The 23,288-nt window shown below is 39.5% G+C and overlaps 1 protein-coding gene and 1 long non-coding RNA gene across 12 annotated transcripts in view; one reads left to right on the plus strand and one right to left on the minus strand.

The window, feature by feature from the left end:
• The window catches only part of CACNA1E (calcium voltage-gated channel subunit alpha1 E), a 381,746-nt gene that overhangs the window by 124,773 nt on the left and 233,685 nt on the right, over window positions 1-23,288 (minus strand). The gene's annotated exons all lie outside the window — the stretch shown is intronic.
• Window positions 1,282-9,752, plus strand: LOC144316290 (uncharacterized). Its single transcript, XR_013382132.1, has 2 exons — window positions 1,282-1,399; window positions 9,576-9,752. It is a non-coding gene; the product is annotated as an uncharacterized LOC144316290 (long non-coding RNA).

Raw genomic sequence — 23,288 nt, forward strand, 5'->3', positions numbered from 1 at the left:
GGAGTCAAGCCAGAGCACATATAATAAAGAGGCCTTGATTCTTCAGCTGGAACCAAGCACTCATTCTATTTATTCAACAAACATATATAAAGTAATGATTGTGTGCCAGCTATTGTGCTTGGTGGTAGAGAGAGAATAATGTAGACTAGTGAGTACCACTATCAAGCACAAGGTGGCGGCAGCAGGATCCCCAAATTCACCATGTCCTAAGAACAAGTGTGTTAACTCAGATTGGTTCAAAATGCTGTAAAATAAATGCCGATTATATATGAGAAAAGGATATATATTGCAATGTCCATAGTTACTCTAACAAGGAAAAATGAACACATTTGAATGAGAATAAGGAAGTACTGAGAGATTTATTAAATTATCTTTTTTTAAAAAAGATTATTTATTTATTCATGACAGAGAGAGAGAGAGAGAGAGAGGTGGCAGAAGGAGAAGCAGGCAGGGAGCCTGAGGTGGGACTTGATCCCAGGTCTCCAGGATCACACCCCGGGCTGAAAGTGGCACTAAACCGCTGGGCCACCGGGGCAGCCACCCCGCTTTTTTTGAGTATACATTTCTCAGATGCCTTGGGTGCATTTCCAATTTGAGTGTAGTCAACAAACCATTACCTACAACTCTTTCTCAGCCTTCGTATTTTATGCTTCTAAAAGCTGCTTGCTCTCTTTCTTAAACCCCATACAGCTCTGGGGCACTTGGCTGGGGGAGGAGAGCCTACCAGTTACAACGAAGGCCCAGCAATGGGGACTGTGCTCCCAACTGCTGTGGTCAAAGCGATACAGCACACATTGCCTCTTGGGCTGCAGTGAAATCCACTGGGACGACTAAGCTAGGCCATAAGGGAGTGAGTGCGCAGGTGGGAGGGAAGAAAGGAAGGAGAACAGGGCTGGAGGAGAGACTGGCTTTTAGAGGGCTCTCAGCACACTATGCCTCACACAATGCACGGAGGAGTTTCTTTTGTCAGCATCTCTCAGCTGCGCATCGCCCAGAGCCCAGGAGATTGTGAAAAGCATTCTGGCCTCCCCCCAACCCCCAACAGTAATCCCACTGTCGCTGCTGTGGTCAGCTGGGAACAAGTCGCTTTGGCAGCCCAGGTCCCCAGGGAATGGCAAGAAGTGGCTCTTCTGAGGTGTCTTTTGCGTCATGATCACTGTTTTATTATTTGTATTATTTTAATTCTTTCCTTCTGGGCTCCCCTGCTTTTCCATGCAAAACTAGTTCAGAGATACCACTTTTGGAGCTCATTATGTTGTCATGGCAACTAGAATTTTCAAAGTTTATTTCTTCTCTTCTCCCCTCCATGAACTCCCTTTCCCTATTCCCATCTCTTGTCACATACATGTTTTGCACAAGAAACAAAACATGGGAGAAATGAAGACCAAATCACCACCAGGTAAATTTCTCTAACACTCTACTCCAGCACAGCATGTCCCTCCTGGGTACTCGAAATTGCCACTGTTCTCTCTATATCCAATTAATATTCTTAGACTCCCAAATCCCCATGTTATTTGGGAGCAAGGCCTTGGGTAACAGCCATCAGCTTGCCTCCTTCTATTCTCCTGCAGAGAGAAGCAAATATATTCCTTCTTGCTTATATAAACCATGAACAAGCTGCATCTTATTTATCATTTGGTAGTCCAAGAAAACAGCATTTAAAAAAAACAACTGTAGACGAAGGAAAGTGAAAACACCTCAGATATACTTCACAGGGCATCTCTTGAGATAAGAGAAGCTACGGTTGCCAAAAGGAAAGGAAAGGAAATCCCCAAAGAAAATTTGCTAAATTGATTGTTTAATTATAATGTTAACCTTTGCTATCAGAAACCGGATGGAGATGGAGAGGCAAAGGAAACCAGAACAGGGCAGAGAGAGAGCCTGAAATTCCACTTGGCACACAAGCCACCTGAGAAAGGCCAGCACATGCTCTAATTTGCTTCATTCACTCACAGGGACGGGGCCCTTGTGCTCAGGGAGGCTGAGGGGATATCCACAGGTGACATGGTTGTTTGGTTTGTACAGCTGCCAATGGGCAGGTACCCTGAGGACCTCTGCTGTGGCTCTCTGGACTGGGGTCCAGGTGACCCAAGGCAGGTGGTTAGGACAGTCATGGGGATGGTGGCAGAGTCCCTTCTTCCTCCTGACAGCCTGCTTCTGCTCTCTCAACCCCTGAGGAAAGGGAACAGACAGGCTACAACACACAGGCAGGCTGGTGGGATGAGGTAGGGAAGCTGACTCATGGGACCAGACCCAGATAAAGGGACAGTGTCCAGAAATTCTAAGACAGAATTACCCTCTGGCTACTGAGACCCACTCTTTTTAATTTACAGACCTATTAAGTTTGATATGAGACTTCTGTGACATCAAATATGATGGATGAGTATTTTCATTGAGACTCTGCTTATTTATTATATCATTCATCATTGGTAACATAAGGAGATCCTCAATTGCTTAAGTCATAAAAGCTCCAGACTCTAGCATTGCTTAAATTGGTCCTTAACAGGATTAGCTGTGTAAATGGGGAACTGAGCAATAATAATGGGAGCACTGTACCTCATGGTAAGGAGGAGGGTAAAAAGGACAGGCAGGCCAAGCAGGACAAGTGCACACCGGGATAAAATGGAATGGTGGGTGTGTTGGGAGAGAAGGCAAAAGAGGAAAGGGTAATGACTTCAAGCTGGCATGGCAGGTGTCAGGGTATAGATGGCCAAATAGGCTTGGGAGGAGGAATCAGGCTATAGAAGAGGGGTAGGGTCATGCTGACCTGAACTTTCAGGTCTCTGATTGGCCTCGCAGGATTTGACAGGTGTGCTCTACCCAGCTCATGGCTTCTAAGCAGCATACTTATTCCCAGAGCACATCTGAGGGATGTCGTCATTCTGAGCAGTGGAACACCTGCTCCCCCAGGCTGCTCCATACCTTGGGTCTATTCTCACCCTGCTTCTTTTATTTTTTATTTTTATTTTTTTAAGAAGAATCCATGCCCAGCAGAGAGCCCAATGCAGGGCCTGAACTCATGCCCCTGAGATTGAGACCTGAGCTGAGATCAAGAGTCAGACTCTTAAAAAAAAAAAAAAAAAAAAGAGTCAGACTCTTAACCAACTGAGTCACCCAGGCATCCCTCACCCTGCTTCTTTTAATTCACCTGGAAACTCATCTCAGGAAAACTATTCTTGGCACACAGCAGGTGCTCAACAAGTGTTGAACAAATGAAATTCTCCTTGAATGGACAGCAAGCAGTGTATGCTCTGGATGCTCCACTTTGTATCCTCTCAGATCACCTCTGGGTTGTCCTCAAGCTGCAGTAGACAGATCCTCTGCACTTTGACAGATGTGACAGCTCCCACCTCAAGTGCCCACGTCTTTGTTTCTCTGCCTAAGGGATTTTTCCAGTGCCCTGGGAGCTTGCTTAGCTGGCAAGCAGGGCAACCCCAAAGTGTCATCACTCAAGGAGGGACAGGAATTAATCGAGATTATATATATCCCAGTTTCTCAAGTCTTGGGTGGGCAATTCTGAGGTATATTCTATATGGTTCCTTAGAAGGTTCCCAGGAGATGAAGCCTCAGCAATCCATACTAGTAACTCTCTCAATTAATATGTATTCTTTGGCTTCTCCCCCTTCTCTGTTTAAATTTCCCCACTTTTTTCCTTTTGCAGTTAGAGATCACCTGCCAAACAAACCACCTATACCCAACTCCATTCTTAGGGTCTTTTTTCAAGGGAAATCCAGGCACAAACACTCTATGTAAACTAGTGATTCCATCAAATCATTTTCCTTCTGGAGAATGGGGGGAAAGGAAGGAGTGACATTAAATAGGGAGAGAGAGACGGTGCGTAATCAAATATGAACGCCACCTATTTCTCAGCTTTAGCCAGGAGCAAGTCTTGACCAGGGTTGAAAGACTAGATGGACAAGAAATTCCTAGAAAGAAGGGATAACCCGTGTTTTATTATCTGTGATAATGACCAGCACAGGCCAACCTAGACAGTTATTTGCTACTGCTTCTGAGGACAGCATTGAGGAAAGGGGCCAGAAATGAGTGATTGAATGAATAACACACCTCCTCTCTGGGGGGCTCCCAATCTGGGACACAACTTGGCCTTGAGGTACCCTCTGACCGTTTTAGGATTTTTTTTTTTCTATTCATGGGTGTCTGCACAGGGAAGGTAGAGGGTGGGGATGTTATTAACAGCATAGTCCTGGATCCAGCTCCTTATCTCTGGGAAGAATATGAAGTTGTTTTATCCACTAGGGCATCTTTCACCACTGGTTAACTCAGAGGCATCCTCTTGAACACCACTGAGCAAAGGACAGGACATGCCCCACATAGGTTAATTAATGCATTCAAGATACTGTTGCCTGGTTGTTTTTTTTTGGTAGCCCAGTTGGGTGGGAAAGAGCATTTGCAGGATACCTGACACTGTCCCCTTGAGAAGAGCATGCAGCATTTCCCCTGTGGGGAACAGTGAGGAAGCAGTTGTGTCAGCTGAGAAAAGCATATCCACAGATTTGACATAGAGGTCAGACCCATGCAGGTCGTCAGAGAATAGTAGCTATTCTCTCAAGTCTGATTTTTTTTTCCATTTGAAGATGGAGTCAGAGCTGCTGTTCAAAGCCTGTTCATTTTCGTCATGACATTTACCATTAATATCACATTATTCATATGTTTGTTGGTTTTCTCTCTTCACTGTTAGAGTATGGAGCTCATGAGGGTGATGGACCTCATTTCACTCACTATCAAACAGAGTACCCAATATTCAGGTGCTTAATAAACATTTACTGGAAAAGGATTTTAATAAATGAGCAGATAAATGTTTCTTCTCTTTATCTACCTCTACTTAAATTATCTTGTGTCTTCTCCCCTCAGTTCTTGGTCTCAGATACCTGCTGGCAGAGGTACTAACATCTGCAAAGAAGGTCATCCCTCCCTCATGTTATATGGGATCACTGGGTACCCTGATCTTAGGGAAGAATCTGATATGAAAATGTAATGGCAAGGTGATGGCAGAGATACTGCCTGTGTGCAGCTTAGAAGGTCATGAGAGGAAAGGAGGATGATCACACTCCATTTTATTGCCATTTCAGTCAACTCTGGGGAAAGCTGGGGGGGCCTTCTCTGGTCTGGTGAATTTCAGCTTGTGGATGTGTCATCTGCTTAAACACATTAGTTATCAAGTTTAGTGTAATGTGGGTAATGGTAATGGGGACCTTTTAACCGTTTGGGGGTCTCTCTTATTCTTCCAAATGCTCTCACTTGCTGTTCATTTTCCTGGGTTCTCTGTGGAGATACTGTGGAACACAGTATCTCAGTGTTCTCCCCACATATCAGAGTTTGCTTTTTCAAAGTATTTCAATATTTTTGCTAAATGAGGAATATTTTAGGATGCAATGATAATTAAGTGTTGAGAATGTAGTGATGCACTTGACATCAAGGGGAAAATAAAGAACTTTTAATTCAACTACAACTCTAACAGGATCCGAACTTAACAGCTAGAAATGCCAAGCACCCAGTATATAACCAAGTTGTAAAGACTGTGATTATCAACCGGGGAAATTGGGAGGTATTATTTCAGCCACCTCGGTGTGCACATGTCTGCAAGTGCAGAGAAAACATGTCTAATTATAGAGGCTTGACTATGGGCTATAAGCTCAGAATGAAGTGAGGTTCTAAAACTATTACAAATTTCCATGTGGTGAAAGCAATTACTAGGAGATTCCACAGACCAGAAAAAGAGACATAGGTTCAAGCATAAAATTCTTTTCTAATCTTGAAAAGCATAAGATTTTGGCACAAAAGCTACAATGAAATGAGCATGTGAGATAAATTATGACAGCAAAGAAAAGCCATTTAAAAGCCTCTCAAATAGCAACAATTTGATTACACTGGGTCATGTCCCCCATACTGATAATGACAAATGTTCCCTCTTTCTCCCTGTAATGGAGAAGGTCTACACAGTTCTCAGAGTTGTCCCTCGACACTAGCAAAATAATGGAGTTCTATTACACTAATCTGTGTTCAGCCCTTCAACTAATATTAAACTTGGGTTTCAGGGGAATTATATCCACTGAGAACAATGCCCGAGATCTCAGGAAAATTTCTGACAAATACAGACATCCCACAAACAGGAAGATGGCCTTTGATTTGTTCACTGGAGGGCATTTACTGGGAGCCAACTGTGTGCCTACTAATTATGCATTCTAAGTGCTGGGGAAAGGAAGATAAACTCACCGTGCTACCTGCCTTCATACTTTTACGAAAGGGACAAGGATATCCTCAGAGAACTGTAAGACAAGTGCTCTAATAGAGGATTATACACAGTGCAGTGGAAACCCAGATCAGGAAACTTCAGGGAAATATGACCTTACAAGATGAGTCCTCAGTCAAATAAAGCAGGGAGCAGATGCAGGTTGAAGGGGTTGGTTATTTCTAGGCAAAGTGAACAAAGAAATGGAGGAATGTGTGTCTGGGGAACCCAGGAGCAGCAAGTGTGTGGCAGAGCTAAAGGCGAGGAAGGTAGGATCAAAGATGGAAAGGTAGGTTGCACTAAGCTTTGAGAGGTCGTGCAAGATAAGGGACATTAATTTGGATGCTTCAATAAATTGATGATGAGAGAAGCCAGCAATTGAAGTGGTGTTTGTGATTACTCTGTCTGCCTTAAAGCCTTTAGCTGCTAAAATTGAAGGTTATTCATCTGTTCTACACAATGTTAGTTTTCTGTTTTTGTTTATTTTCTTTTTCTAAGGATTTACTGGTCCATAATATTAAAAACTGTCATTTATTTTGGGGAGCCTGGGTGGCTCAGACGGTTAAGTGTCTGCCTTCAGCTCAAGTCATGATCTTGAGGTCCTAGGATCTAGCCCCACATCGGGCTCCCTGCTCAGTGGAGAGTCTGCTTTTCCCTCTCAGTCTGCCCCTTCCCCCTGCTCATGCTCACTCTCTCTCTCAAATAAATGAAAAATAAAATCTTAAAAAATATCACCTATTTAATAATCACTGGCCAATATTATATTGCCTTAAAATTTCAACATAAAGTTGAGATGCTTATTAATGTTCATTGTATACTACTTAATTATTTTTAAGCCAGCCAGTGAGGACATAGAAAAAAAAGAACTCTCATATATTGCTAGCAGGAATATAAAATGGCATAGCCATTCCAGAAGACAGATTGACAGTTTCTTATAGACTGAACATGCATTTACCATATGACCCAGCAATTTTACTCTTGAGCATTTATCCCAGAGAAAAGAAAACTTATTCACACAAAAATCTTCGCAGAAGTCTTCATGGAAACTTTATCTATAATAGCTCAAAACTGAAAACAGCCCAAATGTTCTCCAAGAGGTGTATGGTTAAACAAACTGTGGTATACCTGTGCCATAGAATACTATTCAGAAAAAAAAAGGGGGGGGATGAACTATTGTTATATGGAACAATCTGCATAGATTTCAAGGAAATTATGCTGAGTGAAAATACTGCCCATTTCAAGATCTTACTGTCTAATTCTATTTAGATGACATTCTTAAAATGACAGAATTAGAGAGATGGAGAACAAATTAGTGGTTATCTGGGGGTGGCAGGGAGTGGGTAAGGGACAGTGGTTATAAAGGGAGAGCATTTGGGGTTTTCTCATTCCTTTTTGAAACCTTGTACTTCTTTGTTTTCTATGATGTGGTGCTTTCATGATCTCCTCTTGATCCATCTGGACATTCTAACTCTTTAATGGTTAAATTTTTGATAAATCTGTTTTTTTCTTTTCTATATGCCTTCTATAGATAACCTTACTATTTTTACCAGTTTCTCTATCATTTCATGATAGTATGTCACATCTTTTCTCTCTCTGTTCTTAAAACACAGGTATTGGCTAATCCTATCTACTTATTTGGCCCTCATGGATCCCAAATTCTGTTTGATCTTGAATGTATCTCCCTCCTAGAACAAGAGGTTTTTTTCCTTTCCTCTCTTATTCATCTCAGTAAATGGGACTAAAATTCTCCAAGACATTTACAATCAAATCTTGAGATACCTCTGCCATCCTTCCTCACCCATTACAGCCGATCGCTTACCACCATATCTTGATGATTTCATCCCCTAAAATCTTCACCTGTTTTCTCTCACCAGTGTTTGATATTCTCATTTTCTGTTTACAATCAGATATTTTTTATGGTCAGTCACCTTTTTTAAAAAATCATCTTCCCTAATCCTCTACAGACTCCATCTAAAACTCAAAACTAACTGAAGTTTTGTCTTTTGATTTTTATTAATGAATTTTGGTAGTGTATTTTTATTTTTACAAATTCAAATGTATCCATTGTTTCCTTAATAGCTTATTAATTTGCATCACACTTAGAAAAGCCTTCCGCCTTGAAGAATTTTAAATTGTGCATAATTTCTTTGAATACTTTTATGGTTTAATTTAAAAATATACACATTTTTATACTAGCTCTACCTGCAATTTATTATGATGTAAGATATGAAAACTGGGGATTTAATTCAATTTTCTTCATTGCAGGTGCTGGCCACTTAATAGTGCCATTTACTTAATAATTCATTTTTGCTAATTTGAAGTGACACATATATACTGTTATAACTTTATATATATATTTGAGTCTCCCTTTGGTCCTCCTATTCCTGCATCATACCATCCTATTTCAGAATGCAATTTTAGAATATAATTTTACTACTTGTAGAAAAAATCCCTGTTTCTCACTGTTCTAAGGAATGTCCTGGTTATTCTTATACACATAAGTGTTCAAATAAATTTCAATTTGGTAAAGTGAAAATCTTATTTGTGTTTATTAATATTACATTAAAGTTAAAGACCAAAATAGGGGAAAGAAACATCTCTGCCCTTTTTAAGAACAAGGTTTGCCTTTCAATTACTTAAATGAAAATATACAATTGTAATATGCTCATCTTGGAACTCAAGCTTCACAAGTGCAGGACTTTTTGTTTGTTTTGTTCTCTGCTATGTAGGCAGCATCTAGAACACTGGCTGGCACATAACAGAAGCTCAGTACCTATTTGTTGAAAAACTGAACAAGTGAAAACAAAAATGATTCCATTATTTAGGCAACAGGAAACCATTATAAATAGTTAAGATATACAAATCACATAATTAAATGTCTAGTTTAGAAAGACTGCTTTGGTGATGGACAGCAGGCTGGAGTAGAGTAAGGAGGGCATTTAAGGAGACAGTTGCTACAGTCCAGGATCTAGTTCAGGAAATCTTTCAAGGATGGAATCAATAGGTCTTGATAAGCAATTAGATGCAGAGAGTAAGTGAAAAGTATTAACTAAGATTATTGTCTTAGATAATGAATGTGATGCAAGGTAACAGATGGAGAGTATGGGGGGATAGTGAGTGGAGGGTAGGAGAATGAGAGAATGAATTCAGTTTAGAGCATCCTGAATTTGAGATGCCTAAGGGATACCCAAGAAAAGAGATACTGTTTGGAGCTCAGGGGTGGAAAATTAAATTAAATCCAGGTCTGTCTGTTAGCAAACCCATCTTCTTAAACATTGTTTCATATTACTCTATTTTTTAAATATTGTATTTATTTATCCATTAGAGACAGAGAGAGGCGAAGAGACATAAGCAGACGGAGAAGCAAGCTCCTCGCAGGGAGCCCTATGCAGAACTTGATCCTGGATCCTGGGATCATGTCTTGAGCTAAAGGCATACACTCAACTGCTGAGCCACCCAAGATGTCCCTCATATTACTCTATTAAGCAAACATATTAAATAAGCTCGTCTCTATTAAGTAAACTCATCCTCTGAAAAACAGATAAGTAAATGCGATTTTTAGATGGAAACATTCTTGAAATAGATCTACAATTTCAAGGTTTAAATATAGTGTACAAGTATGCAATATAGTGTATGCTGTGCAGGGTGAATTCAGAATGTATAGTCATCTGTAGCGACCATTAGCACTTCATGGAAGGACAAACACTACAGAATAGTGCATGCATGCATTAGAGTTGGAACATGAATACAAAGTATATGTTCATGTGTGAAAATATCAGTATGTATATAAATATGTATATATGTAGGGTGTGTAGAGATGTGGAGATATATATATATATATATATATATATATATATATATATATATATATATATAAGGTATCAGAGTGTTAGAGGGTAAATCTATACTAAGCTAGTTAAGGTATGGCAGAGGAGATAACAGGATTGTTTTAGACACCTAAGAACTTGGCCAAGCAAAAATAACCATCAAAATCCTAGAGAAGAACACAGGCAGAAACCTCTTTGACCTCAGCTGTAGCAACTACTTACTAGACAACAGTGCCAGAGGCAAGGGAAACAATAGCAAAAATGAACTACTGGGACTTTATTTTTTTTATTTTTTATTTTTTTACTGGGACTTTATCAAGATAAAAAGCTTCTGCACAGCAAAGGAAACAATCAGCAAAAATAAAAGGCAGCTATGGAATGGGAAAATATATTTGCAAACAACATATCTGATAAAGGGCTAGTATCCAAAATCTATGAAGAATTTATCAAACAGCACCCCAAAAAACAAATAATCCAGTTTAGAAATAGGTAGAAGAAAAAAAAGAAAAAAAAGAAATGGGTAGAAGACATGAATAGACACTTTTCTGAAGAAGACATCTAGATGGCATAAAGACACATGAGCATCTACTCAATATCACTCATCATCAGGGAAATGCATATCAAAACCACAATGAGATACCATATCACACCTGTCAGAATGGCTAAAATCAATGACACAAGAAACAACAGGTGTTGGTGAGTATGTGGAGAAAGGGGAACCCTCTTATACTGCTGGTGGGAATGTATACTGGTGCAGCAACTCTGGAGAATGGTATGGAGATTCCTCAAAACAGAACTACCTGATTATCCAGCAACTGCTCTACTAGGTAACCCGAAGGATACAAAAATACAGATCCGAAGGGTACATGCACCCTAATGTTTATAGCAGCATTATCAACTATAGAAGTAGTCCAAATATCCATTGACTGATTAGAGAGTATTACGCTATTGAAATAAGTCAATCAGAGGAAGACAAACACCATATGATCTCACTCATATGTGGAGCTTTTAAAGTTTTATTTAGATTCAATGAATTAACACAGTGTATCATTAGTTTCAGAAGTAGAGTTCAGTTCAGATTCATCAGTTGCATATAACACTCAATGCTCATTACATTAATAATACTCTAATGCCCATCACCCAGTTACCCCATCCCCTCACCCCCTGCCCTCCAACAACCCTCAGTTTGTTTCCTATAGTTAAGAGTCTCTTATGGTTTGTCTCCCTCTCTGATTTTGTCTTATCATATGTGGAATTTAAGACAGAAAACAAATGAACATAAGGGAAAGCGGAAAAGAAAAAAGGAGAGAGGAGAACAAGCATAAGTGACTCTTAATGATAGCAAACAAACTATCCTAGGGTTCCTAGAGGGAGGTGGGTGTGGAATGGACTAGATGGGTGATGGGCATTAAAGAGGGCACTTATGGGACAGCCAGGGTGGCTCAGCAGTTTAGCACTGCCTTCAGTCCAGGGCCTGATCCCGGAGACCCAGGATCGAGTCCCGTGTCGGGCTCCCAGCATGGGGCCTGCTTCTCTCTCTGCCTGTGTCTCTTCCTCTCTCTCTCTCTCTCTCTCTCTGTGTGTGTCTCTCATGAAAAAATAAATAAATAATCTAAAAAAAAAGAGGGCACTTGTGATGAGCACTGTTACATGTCAAGTGATGAATCACTGAATTCTATTCCAGAAACCAATATTGTACTGTATGTTTACTAAGTAAAATTTAAAGTTAAAAAATCCCATGTGCAAAAAATTCTTCAAAAGATAATGGGGGCATTTTTATATTTGGTCATTGTCTCAACATCACCAAAAGGGCATCTAATGAAGTCCCAACATATTTGTTCAAATTTCTCTATAAAAAGGGTGAGTCTGTGTAGAACAGTACCTTGTCCTGATTATTTATCTTGATAGTCCTACTTACTGGTCTTTCTAATTCATTTCCGTTAGCACTTCAACACTGTCCCTCAAAGTTGATCTTTCTGGATATGACTGTTAGCTTCTATCACACCAGAACACCACATTTTCAGATTAATGACTTAGGGCATAATATTTATTTGCTTTTACTCTCCTTATTTGTAAAATAATGATAATATAGTTCCTACTACCATTTGTGAGAATCAAACAAATGAACACATATGGAATGCTTTCTAAATGAAGTGCCCTAAATTTAAAAGAATAACCATTTTAGTCTTTTTCTGCTTCCAACACACTTAGTTGCCCACAAGTCCCAATATGATGACAACTTTATCTTTTAAAAGCAATTATTTCCTAAATAGTGCTACACAGGATTTAAAAAGGCTAACATCTTTACAAATAGATCTGCACAAATAGATTTTTCAAGTTCATACGAAAAAAAGATAAACATGCCAATAGGAAAGTGGGAAAAGGACATAATCAATAACTAAAAAAATATTAGTAGCAATAGCCATGTGAAAAAAAAAATGTTCAGTGTAAAACAATTACTTGTCTTGAAGATGTAGGCAAGGGCCATCACTCTGTAGAGTAAACAGCCTCTCTGGGGCTTCCGCCTGGATTTCTAGGGCCAGTGATTTTGCTCCTTACATTTAAGATACCAGAGTCATCTTTAGTCTCTGCAACATTATTCCCCAGGAGGTCACAGGGAGCCTGGCATCCTCTAAGAGGGGCCTGGTGTTACGGGGTTTCCCTTCAATTCAGCAGTTATTTTACTCAACCCAAGAACAATGCACTAAGATGTTAGGAGAGATCCAATTACATGGAAATCCATCTCTAGCATAAGAAACAAAACCTAGCAAGTGACAGGGACATTTGTAGCTCTGAAATACTCCCCTTACTAACTGTGCAGCCTTAGGCAAGACTCAAAGTCTCTCAACCTCCATTTCCTCATTTATAAACTGGAGTTATCAACAGTACCTAACTCATGAGGCTGTTATCAAAATTAATTGAAATAACGTATATAAAGTATTTGGCATAGTATCAGGCAGATGATGAGCTTTCAGTAAATGTTAGCTCTTCAGTATTATTAAATTCTATATCAAAACTGTCTGTTATTATGAGTAATAGGCTCTATAATGGATAGGCACATAGTGTTATGAGAGTATATGAGAGAAAGATTTTAATTCTCATTGAAGAACAGGAGGAGGCATATGGATCTGGAAAGATCTCATGAAAGAGATCAAGGTTGAAACAGATTGTGAGGACAAGAATTCAACAAAGAAACAAATAGGCCAGGGTCCTATTCTAGACCACAGGAGCAGAGGGCAGAAAGTCTAGGGCATTTCCAAGAAACTGTAAAAGGAAGAGTGTCTAAGGTGAAGGCTACACATGGGGCACAAGAATGTGGTCCACTAGTTTGTTACTACTCTTCCCTGCAGGGTGCCATAGTTGGTCAGCCCTACCGGTGGTATCCAAAACCATCTCAGCTCATGCTAATTGACTCAGTGGGGTTACTTGGTAGGTAAGAAGAATGACTCTTTCCCAGCTCCACTTACTGAGGTATAGACCAGGTTCTGGAGAGAAGAAATCTGCTACTAATAGCTAACATTGATTAAGTATTAACTTTCTTCCAGGTTCTAAACACTTAATATAAAAAAAAAATAAAAATAAAAAAAAAATAAACACTTAATATATGTGATCTGATTTAGTTTTCTCAGCAATCCCACATGGTGGATACTGTATCCTTGTTTGCAATTGGGTAATTAAGGGTATGGAAATGTGCAGTGACTTGTCTAAGGTCATAAGATGATAGAGATGGGATTCAAACCCAGATATACTGTATAGTTGTATTTTACTGCCATGATATACCTACTGTGCAGAGGAATGGTAATCTGGATAGGGAGCCAGAGAACCTAGGTTCCAGTCAAGATCTGCCACTAAATAGCTACCTATAACTTGGGCAAGTTGCTTCACTTTCTATTCTGGTTCCCTCAACTGTAACACAGAGGCCAGACATAAGCTTCTATAATGACACAGACATAGCTTCACTTATAGTCCCTTCTACCTCAAGCAATTTTTATCACACTCTAAGATACAACTCTGACAACTGATACACAAAACAGTGGCTTGGGGAAATTCAGATGCTTCCAAAAAGCTCTCATAGCTTTGTACGTGACTTTCATGATCACACGATTCATCCAGGACTGTCATCCTAGTAATGGAGGGACCATAAATACTATTCTAGTCAATACTGGCATTGAACATGAAATCTCTGTTTGAAGGACCAGAAAGTTCTACATGTCTTGCCAGCCACCAAGGGTCCTTTCATTTCCCTCAAGATTTGCTGTGCTGGATGCTGGGTAATTTCCTTCCAAAAAGTACGTTTACTATATGCAGGATGTGTTTAATAGCACAGGTGTTGGGCCTGGCATACCATGGCATACCATATCCCAAATTCTGAACCTGCTATTTAACCACTTTGTGAGAGGCAAATTACAAATGTCCCTGTCAGTTGCCCTATTCATAAAAGAAAATAGTAATATCTCATAGGGTCATTAATGAGGATTAAATGGAACAATGTATGTCATGGCAGTGGCACAATCTTCAATGTATAGGACAATCTCAATAAATTATAGCCTAAAAAATCAACCTGAAACAAATCGTATGCTACTGCTGTAAAATAGCCAACAGATGTAAGGTGTGTTATGTTTTCTCAAACTCAACAGATCCAGAACCTAAACTCTTCTCCTCAAAAACTTTGTCCTGTGCTCTCCACTAGCCATGGAGTAGCTTAATTCAGAAATCTAGAAGTAGTCCAAGAGACTTCCCTCTTATTTCTATCCCTAGTCCACACTCAGACACACCCACACAGTAACCAAGTCTAACCAGCACCTCTTGGATCTGGCCCATCCTGTCTGCTACCACGCCACTGTACTCCTTTGGGGAGTACAGTTCACTGCTTCTCTGTTTCACTCCTCAAGTATCTCCCTGCCTCCAGGCTTGTTCCTGCAGGATGATCATCCTCAATTAAAAACTGGTCATTTTCCCTGCTTAACACCTGATAGCTTAACAAATCTATAATTTCCTTATTTATCTTTGTAACCTCAGTCTAGCAAAGTATCTTATGCATAGCAAATACTCAATAAACATTTGCTGAGTTGCACTAAATTATCAAACTCACTCAGCAAATGAGTCTGGTGGCAAAACAGACAGACAGCTGTCACTTTGCTTGTCAGGTGAGCCACTCCACTCATATAAGAGATGCAACCAGAAGAATTCCTCCTCTAATATGGAAAGGTCACCATTCCCCCTTAGTCCTTAGGACAATAGGATCTGGACGGGCTTCTTAGCACTTTTCCACCTTGTACGTACCAGGTCACGTTATGTACATGAAGACCAATGTGTGTGAATAAGTGTGTGCATCCACACATGTACAGATTAAAACTTCTGCCAAAGTCTGTATGGACAGAATGATATCTGAGGCTAACCCTTGGCAGCCTTTCTCTAGTTGTGCCACATTGAGTGCTAGTATCCTTGGGTGGAGGCCAATTGGTATATTAAAAAAATACATGGAAGCAAAGGAGCTTTGAAACTATGATATGCTTGATATATATGAGGTTTCCAATTGCTCCCATGTGCATTTGTCAGCAGTCTCTGGCCTGGCTGTCCCTGTCCCAGTCTGGAGACAATGCAATTGCTCCCCTAAGCCTACCTTCCTCTTTCCAGAAGCCCAGGGAGCAATGGATAGAGGCAATGGGCTTGCTCAGGGTCATTTTCTGTTTGTGTGAGTTTTCTGCCCTGTAGCCCTGTGCTTCTGCAGTCCTGGTTTGTTTCCATGGAGACAGGAAGCTCTGCTTCTCTTCAAGCCTAAGCTAATAGTTTTCATCAAATCCCATTTCCTCTGAGACTAGTAAAAATGCTGCAGTGCTTCTATCCATACTTCCTCTTTAAATACACTGAAGCTGACAGCCCTCTTCTCACTGGATCCTGTGCCCCTGAAAGGGGTGCCTCAGCCATTTCCACACTTAGTATCCAGTGGACCATGAGCCCTGGTATAGGCCACCTGCTGTCCCCTCTCGCCCAGGCTCATCTTCTCACTTGCCCAACACAGGGGCTCCTCCTTCCACTGCCTTCTTTCTCTGCTTTCAGAAAGCCTTGGACACATAACATTCAAACTGTCTACAGGGCACAGGAAACATGTCCCCTGGAGACAAAACCTCTAGGGCTTTCCTCTGGCTTTCAAGTGCAACTCCCAACCAAACACTTACTCCAAAGAGAAAGCCAATATCCCCTCCAGAGACATGTGAGAACCAGACCAAGCAAAAGAGAGCATCCTTGGCCCCATTATACACAGAACTAGCTGCTGCTGAACTCTCTGCAGACGCCAGTAAAACTCCATATGTGTTGAGCATCAGAATGTGAAAAAGAAACCGGGACAGAAATATTTCAGTCCCAGCCTGTAAGGCCCCTATTGTTAACACTCCCTTAAATGTCAGAATTTATTCACACCAGCTGTTCCCAGCTGCTGTTGTCACTTCCTAGGCTTTTCCAGAAGTACTAAGGAGACATATGCCATTCCAGGTCTGTTGCATCTCCCAACCTGAGGAGGCTGTCTCCCCATCAGAGAGAAGCTGATGGACTCAAGGCCAATTCAAGCCAAACATCACAGACTTCTACTCAGATGATAGCCACCTAGACCAAACAGGCAGAGAACATGAACACCAGTACTATCAAAGGGTCTAAGAGCTAATGGCTGCTCCATGCCAGACCCTGGGCTAGGCCTCTGCCTATGAGAGACAACACTATCCCATTTCACAGAGGAGGAAGTGGGCTCAGAGGAACTGGTCCAAAGATACACTCCTAGTAAGTGGCAAGATAAGGTTCTCATTCATGACTGTCACATGCCAAAAATCATGCTTCCCCAATGTGTCACTCTTTCCCATCTGGAGAAGGATGCAGGAGAAAAGATGTAACTCCAAACCATAGAGAGCCCATCAGAGCAGATACAGTTAGATATAAGAATTTTGCTGGAGGGCAGTGCTCTGTCCTATGTCCAGCTCTGTTAAAATAGATCTTCAACCCATACTGAAGCTTCCTCCGGAACACCAATGATCTGTTAGCATAACATCTACTTTTCTCCTTCTTCAAATAGTAAGAACAGGTCTTGAATCTTCTGAATTAACACATGGACACCCTTTGGAAAGATGTAAGGATAAAGAACATCAAGTAAGATTACATAAGTAAGAGATTATCCCCTCTGTAGAAATACATGAAGAATGAAGTCTGTGGTCAGGCCCCTCTCATAGGGAATCCTTGAGACAGAGAAAGCATCAGAGTCGCATATACAGGCTATATGGAATGAATTACCTGGAGCAGTGCTTGTACATAAAGGATGGCCATAAATGCTCACTGAATGAGTACATATATAAGAAGTCCCATTAGGTCTTAGGACTTTTCACTCGAGATACACAGTATTAAGAATGCCTTCACAATGTCTCCTGCTTTTACTTCATAACCATTTCACAAGTCACCACAGGCTCTCTGTACCACTCACTTGGACTAGGATGGTTGTTTCTTCCTTAATCCTAGTGAATCTGGTCTCTCTATGCCAATCCTTCCCCCACTGATGCTACATGAATGGTCTTACACACTCCTTTCATCCTACACTTTTATGTAAGTGCAGCATTTTTACTTTGAACTTTTATTTCTATTTTTCTCAAAGTGATGCTTATTGAGTTTTAAAGTCAAATATTTTTAAAAAACTTATAATGAAGAGATAGCTGTCCACCTCCTACCTCACCCCTCCCGACTCCTGAATCACGCTCCCCAGAAACCACCACTTGTAATTTTTACCTGTATTTCCTCTAATATCCATTTCTAATTTTCTAGATATTATATTTACACAACTGCTATTTATCTTCCAACTTTAGATACTGCTTAAAGACTGTTTTATTGTGGAACCTAGGATTTTAGCCTTTGACATTCCCTTCCCCTCCCCACATTTATCTTCTTCTCCCATCCTCTCAAGGCAGTTATAGCATTGTAAGGGACCATCTCACAATCCAGTACTCACAATGAAAATCTGATTGATGGCTGGGCTGGAAAACTTACTCTGCTTATGTTCCTTTAGTGGTAACCCTTTCTTATCTTGTGGAATTGCTTAAATGGAGGTGTGTGCATACAAATACATATATGAATATATAAGTTTATATGTAATGCAAACACATATTCATATATATTATATAAATGAATATATATAATCTTCACAGAACCATTAAACTTTTCTGAATACAATATACATCGGAGAATATACTTGTTTCATTCTTTCCTTAAAGCTGTTATTCTTAGAGATCTCTTTCATCCTATTCAAATCAGAACTTTCTGCTCTCTAGGCCTCTGACAGTTGTCATGCTAGCCTCCCCTTTATCATCATACTGGAATCCCTTTTGCTACTCTCCTCTGTTGAATGCCTTGTTTGCATGGTGTCATGTCCCTCTCATTCTTCAATTAATTCCTTATTTTTAGTAACTTGCATTCTCCAGTAACTTCTTCAGAAATAGTATCTTAAAAACTGCTATTCCATTGTCACAAATTACTGCTATTTTGGTGGCACAGAATTCTACCTTGGAAATTTTTTTTCCTTCAGGAAGTTTTAGGAACTTCTCTGTTCTTTTCTAACTTTCAATATCACTGAAAAACCCAAAGCCACCCTAATTCCTGATTTTTTGTTGATAAAATATATCGCCTTCCCAGTAACCAGAAGCTGTTAGAATATTATCTCCACTCAGATGCTCTGAAATTTTGTGATGACTTAGCTTGGTGTGGTCTCTTTTCAAATTTGTTGTATTAAGTACTCTGTGGGCATTTTCATTATTAATTAAATTCATTTGTTTTCTTTTATCTCTATACCTGCCTCCTATCTCTCTGCCATACAAACTACCATTACGATATACAGGTTTTCCCCCTCTATCTTAAAGTTCATTTTACACCACTTCACTTTCATGAAAAACCCACATTAGTATCTATTTTTGATAACTGGAAAAAATCCAAAGAGCATTTTTGCTTTTACTAAATGGTAGTTGCTTCTTTGCTTTATACCATATTTGTTTACAGAAGGTCTCATAAGAATCCTCTACTTTCAATTCAACACCAAAAACATGCAGCCCCCCCAAAAAATTTATTTAAAAATGGACAGAGGACCTGAATAGACATTTATTGAAAGACAAGACAGACATATGAAAAGATGTTCAACATCAGTAAAAACAGAAATGAAAATCAAAAACACAATGAGATATCATATCACACTAGTAAGAATGGCTAGTAGCAAAAGGATAAGAAATATGTGTTGCCAAGGATGTAGAGAAAAGGAAACCTTCAGGCAGTATTGGTGGGAATGTAAGTTTTGCCAACCACTGTGGAAACCTGTATGGAGGGTCCTCAAAATATTAAAAATAGAAATACCATATGATCTATTGATGCCATTACTAGATACTTATCCACAGAAAACAAAAATACTAATTTTAAAAAACATAAGCAACTCTATGTTTACTACAGAACTATTTGCAATAGCAAAGATATGGAAGCAACTCATGTCCATCCAGAGAGAAATAGATAAAGAAAATGTAGGGGCAGCCTGGCTGGCTCAGCGGTTTAGCACCTGCCTTCAGCCCAGGGTGTGATCCTGGAGTCCCTGGATTGAGTCCCACATCGGGCTCCCTGCATGGAGCCTCCTCCTCCCTCTGCCTGTGTCTCTGCCTCTCTCTCTCTCTCTCTCTCTCTCTCTCTCTCTCTGTTTCTCAAGAATAAATAAATAAAAATCTAAAAAAAAAGTGGTATACACAGATAATGGAATATTACTAGGACATACAAAGAATAAGATCTTGCCATTTGTGACAACATCGATGGACCTAGAGGGTATTATACTAAGTGAAGCGAGACAGAGAAAGACAAATATGTGATTTCACTTATATGTGGAATACAAAACAAAATAAATGAACAAACAAACAAAAACCATATTCTTAAATACAGAGCACTGGTGGTTGCCAGAGAGGGCAGGGGAGTAGGGGGATGGGCAAAATAGATAAAAAGATTAAAAGTTCCAAACTTCAAGTTATAAAATAAACATGAAGCCAAATAGTACAGTTTAGGGAATATAATCAATAATATTGTAATAATGTTGTACGGTAACAGATGGTGACTATACTTATCATGGTAAGCACCAGGTAATGTATAGAATTGTCAAATCAATAGACTGTACATATGAAACTGATTTAACATTGCATGTTAATTATATTTCAATAAAAAACAAAGAATTCTTTACTTTCAGATAGCAAGAGAAACTTGTATTCAATGTATAGATTTTATTTGAATGTATTCTTATAAACTATGTATTGTGTGTGCATATATTTTTTATTTATGTAGATGGTATTTATTTCTTGTTTTTACTAAACTCTATGCTTTTAAGATACTCTGTGTTGCCACGTGTACATGGTATTTGTTGCTCCTAACTGCTGCACAGTATGTCATGGTATGCATCCAACAGTTTACCTGTCCACCTTCCCAATTATGGATGCCCAGGTTCTCTCCAACTCCACATCACCAAAAACCAATGCTGGAAAGAATATCCTTGCACATGTTTCAACAGAACTTTTACTCTGGCAATCTGTGTTTATTGATTCTGGAAACATTTTTAGTATTTTTCTTTGTAAATTTCTCCCTCTCTATTTCCCTGTTCTCTTTATGGAACTCATTAGTTGAACGTTGGACCAACTCTTTGATTTTCTTGTTTTTGCTCTACTTTCTAGGCAATTTCATTAATTTTATATTCCAACCATTTACTACCTCATTATTTTCATTACATGTTTACATTTTTTACATTAATTCATGTTATATTAATGTAAATTCTATATTATTTTACATTAATTTTCAAAGCTCTTCTGAATGGTTAAATGTTCTTTTTTTTTACACAGCAATGTTATTTTGTGGATAAAATTATTTCTCTTCGATCTCTGCTGGCATCAATTATGTTTTTTAAGAGTTATCTTGTGCTCCCTGCATCATTCATATTCTCTCAAATTTCTTTTTTCTGTATATCACTTTTTTGTCTTTTGTTTTAGACATTTTCTTCAAATGCTGATAATCCCTAGTTGTGCATTAATATTTAAGAGCAAGACTCAAAAGAATTATTGGGAACTCTTGTGTTTATGGTAGAGCTTGCAGAATGATGAGTGTAGTGGGTTGAATGCCCCTGCAAAAAAAAAAAAAAAAAAAAATGTCCACATTCTAATTCCTGGTTCCTATGAATGTTACCTTATTTGGAAAAAGAGTCCTTGTCATTGCAATTAAGGGTCTTGAGAAGAAGAAGTCATCCTGGCATATACAAGTGACCCTAAATCCAAGAACAAATATCCCAGGGAGATTTTTAGACAAAAAAAGAAAGAGGTAATGTAACCACAGAGGCAGAGACCAGGGTAACACAGCACTAGCCAACAAATCCAGTGACTGGAAGAGGAAGGAAATAAATTCTTCCCTCAAGTCCTTGGAGGGAGTAATGCCCTGTCAGATTTTGGGCCTCTAGCCTCCAGAACTGTGAGAGATTTAATTTCTTTCACAGTGTGAAGCCACCTAGTTGCATTAATTTGTTGCAGCAGCCATAGGAAATTAACAGGAGCCTCACTGAGGGTGATGGGTGGGACCCATTTCTCTGACCATCTTCAGATATCAGTATACGTAAAATTCTTCTCTTAAGATGGACAGTTTCCCCACAGAGTAATTCTAACCCTTACCAGATTGATCCACTTCTGGGAATCAAGAGGAGATGTGGCTATATGTACAGTTTGTGAACTTTCACTGCAACATATCAACCCTACTCTCAAAAGCACCTGATGTTACCATTGCAAGTTTCTGATTCAGCCTCTACTGAGGAAGTCTTCTGACTTTGGCTGGAGTGAGGGGCTGGGTGGGGCAGATACCTGTCAGAAGAGTTTGGGGGTAGAGATCTAGGGTGTCGGGCAGAGGGCATCTAAGTGTTCCTTACAAGGACTTCTGACAATCCTCTTGTTTTTAGCGCCACCCATACCTCATCTCTCAGACGTACCTGTGGCCTTGAATTCCCAAGCCTTTCCAGGACTGTGGAAGGTCCTGAAGGACAATCATCTCGCCTTTTTATTGTCACTCCTCACCAAAGGCAATTAAATCTCAACTTTCGCACAATTAGATCAGCTACCATTTACTCTCTGCCTTCAAAACTTTGGTTGACATCTCTCATCTGTTATCATTTCCTCTCCTGTTCTGTCATTGTGCCCTTCTGAAAATTTATTTACTCTGTTAGTAGAGTTTCAAGACATGATGAACTTGGTTCAATCTGCTAAGTTGAAACAGAAGCACTACCATCTAATTTGCACTTGAAGAACTTATGCTACTCAAAGAAGAAATTAGGTTCTGTTTTGCTTAGAAAAATTTAAGATTATCTAAAGTGGACCCCTGCTGTAGCCCTATTCTATACTTTTCTTTTCCCAAAGTAAAATTTTTGCTCTAGGTAGGTTAGGTTGCACAACAATCTTTTCTCATTGCAAGATTAATCCCATTTCTTCAATTTTGCTTATGGTGTGGTGCTCTCCTTCCTGGAATGCTCATTCACATATATTTTATCTTATTACATATTATACATACACCCAAGCAAAACTTCAATCCTTCATGAAGTGATTCCTGATAACTTCAGACTATATAGATGATCTATATCTTATATTAGTCAGTAAGACTCCCACTCCCTGTGTCAAGTGTTTGTGTTATCTTGTCTATAAAACACAATTTTCTTTTTTTAAAATATTTTATTTATTTATTTATTTGAGAGAGAGAGAGAGAGAGAGAGAGAGAGAGAGAGAGAGAAGAGTGGGTGGGGAGGGAGAGGGAGAGAGAATCCCAAGCAGACTCCATGCTGAGCATGGAGCCCAATGCGGGGCTTGATTTCATGACCCTGAGATCATGACCTGACCTGAAATCAAGAGTCAGACACTTAACCAATTGGGCCACCCAGGTGCCCCCCAAAATATAATTTTCTGAAGTACAGGGACCATGCCTTAGACTTTGTATGCTCTCTGCAATGGTTACCATGGCACAGGACACAGAGTACTTGCTGCCTGATGTACACTAATCCAAGCTACAAATATGGGATTGGATATTCAATACATGATAGAATAATCATCTTTGAGGGTAAAGACTACATTTTATTTAACTTTATATTCTTACAACCAGCACAGTGTTTGACAAAGACAGGCTATGATTGTTAAATGACTGAATGA

Source organism: Canis aureus, chromosome 6 (assembly GCF_053574225.1).
Source record: "Canis aureus isolate CA01 chromosome 6, VMU_Caureus_v.1.0, whole genome shotgun sequence".
NCBI lineage: Eukaryota > Metazoa > Chordata > Mammalia > Carnivora > Canidae > Canis > Canis aureus.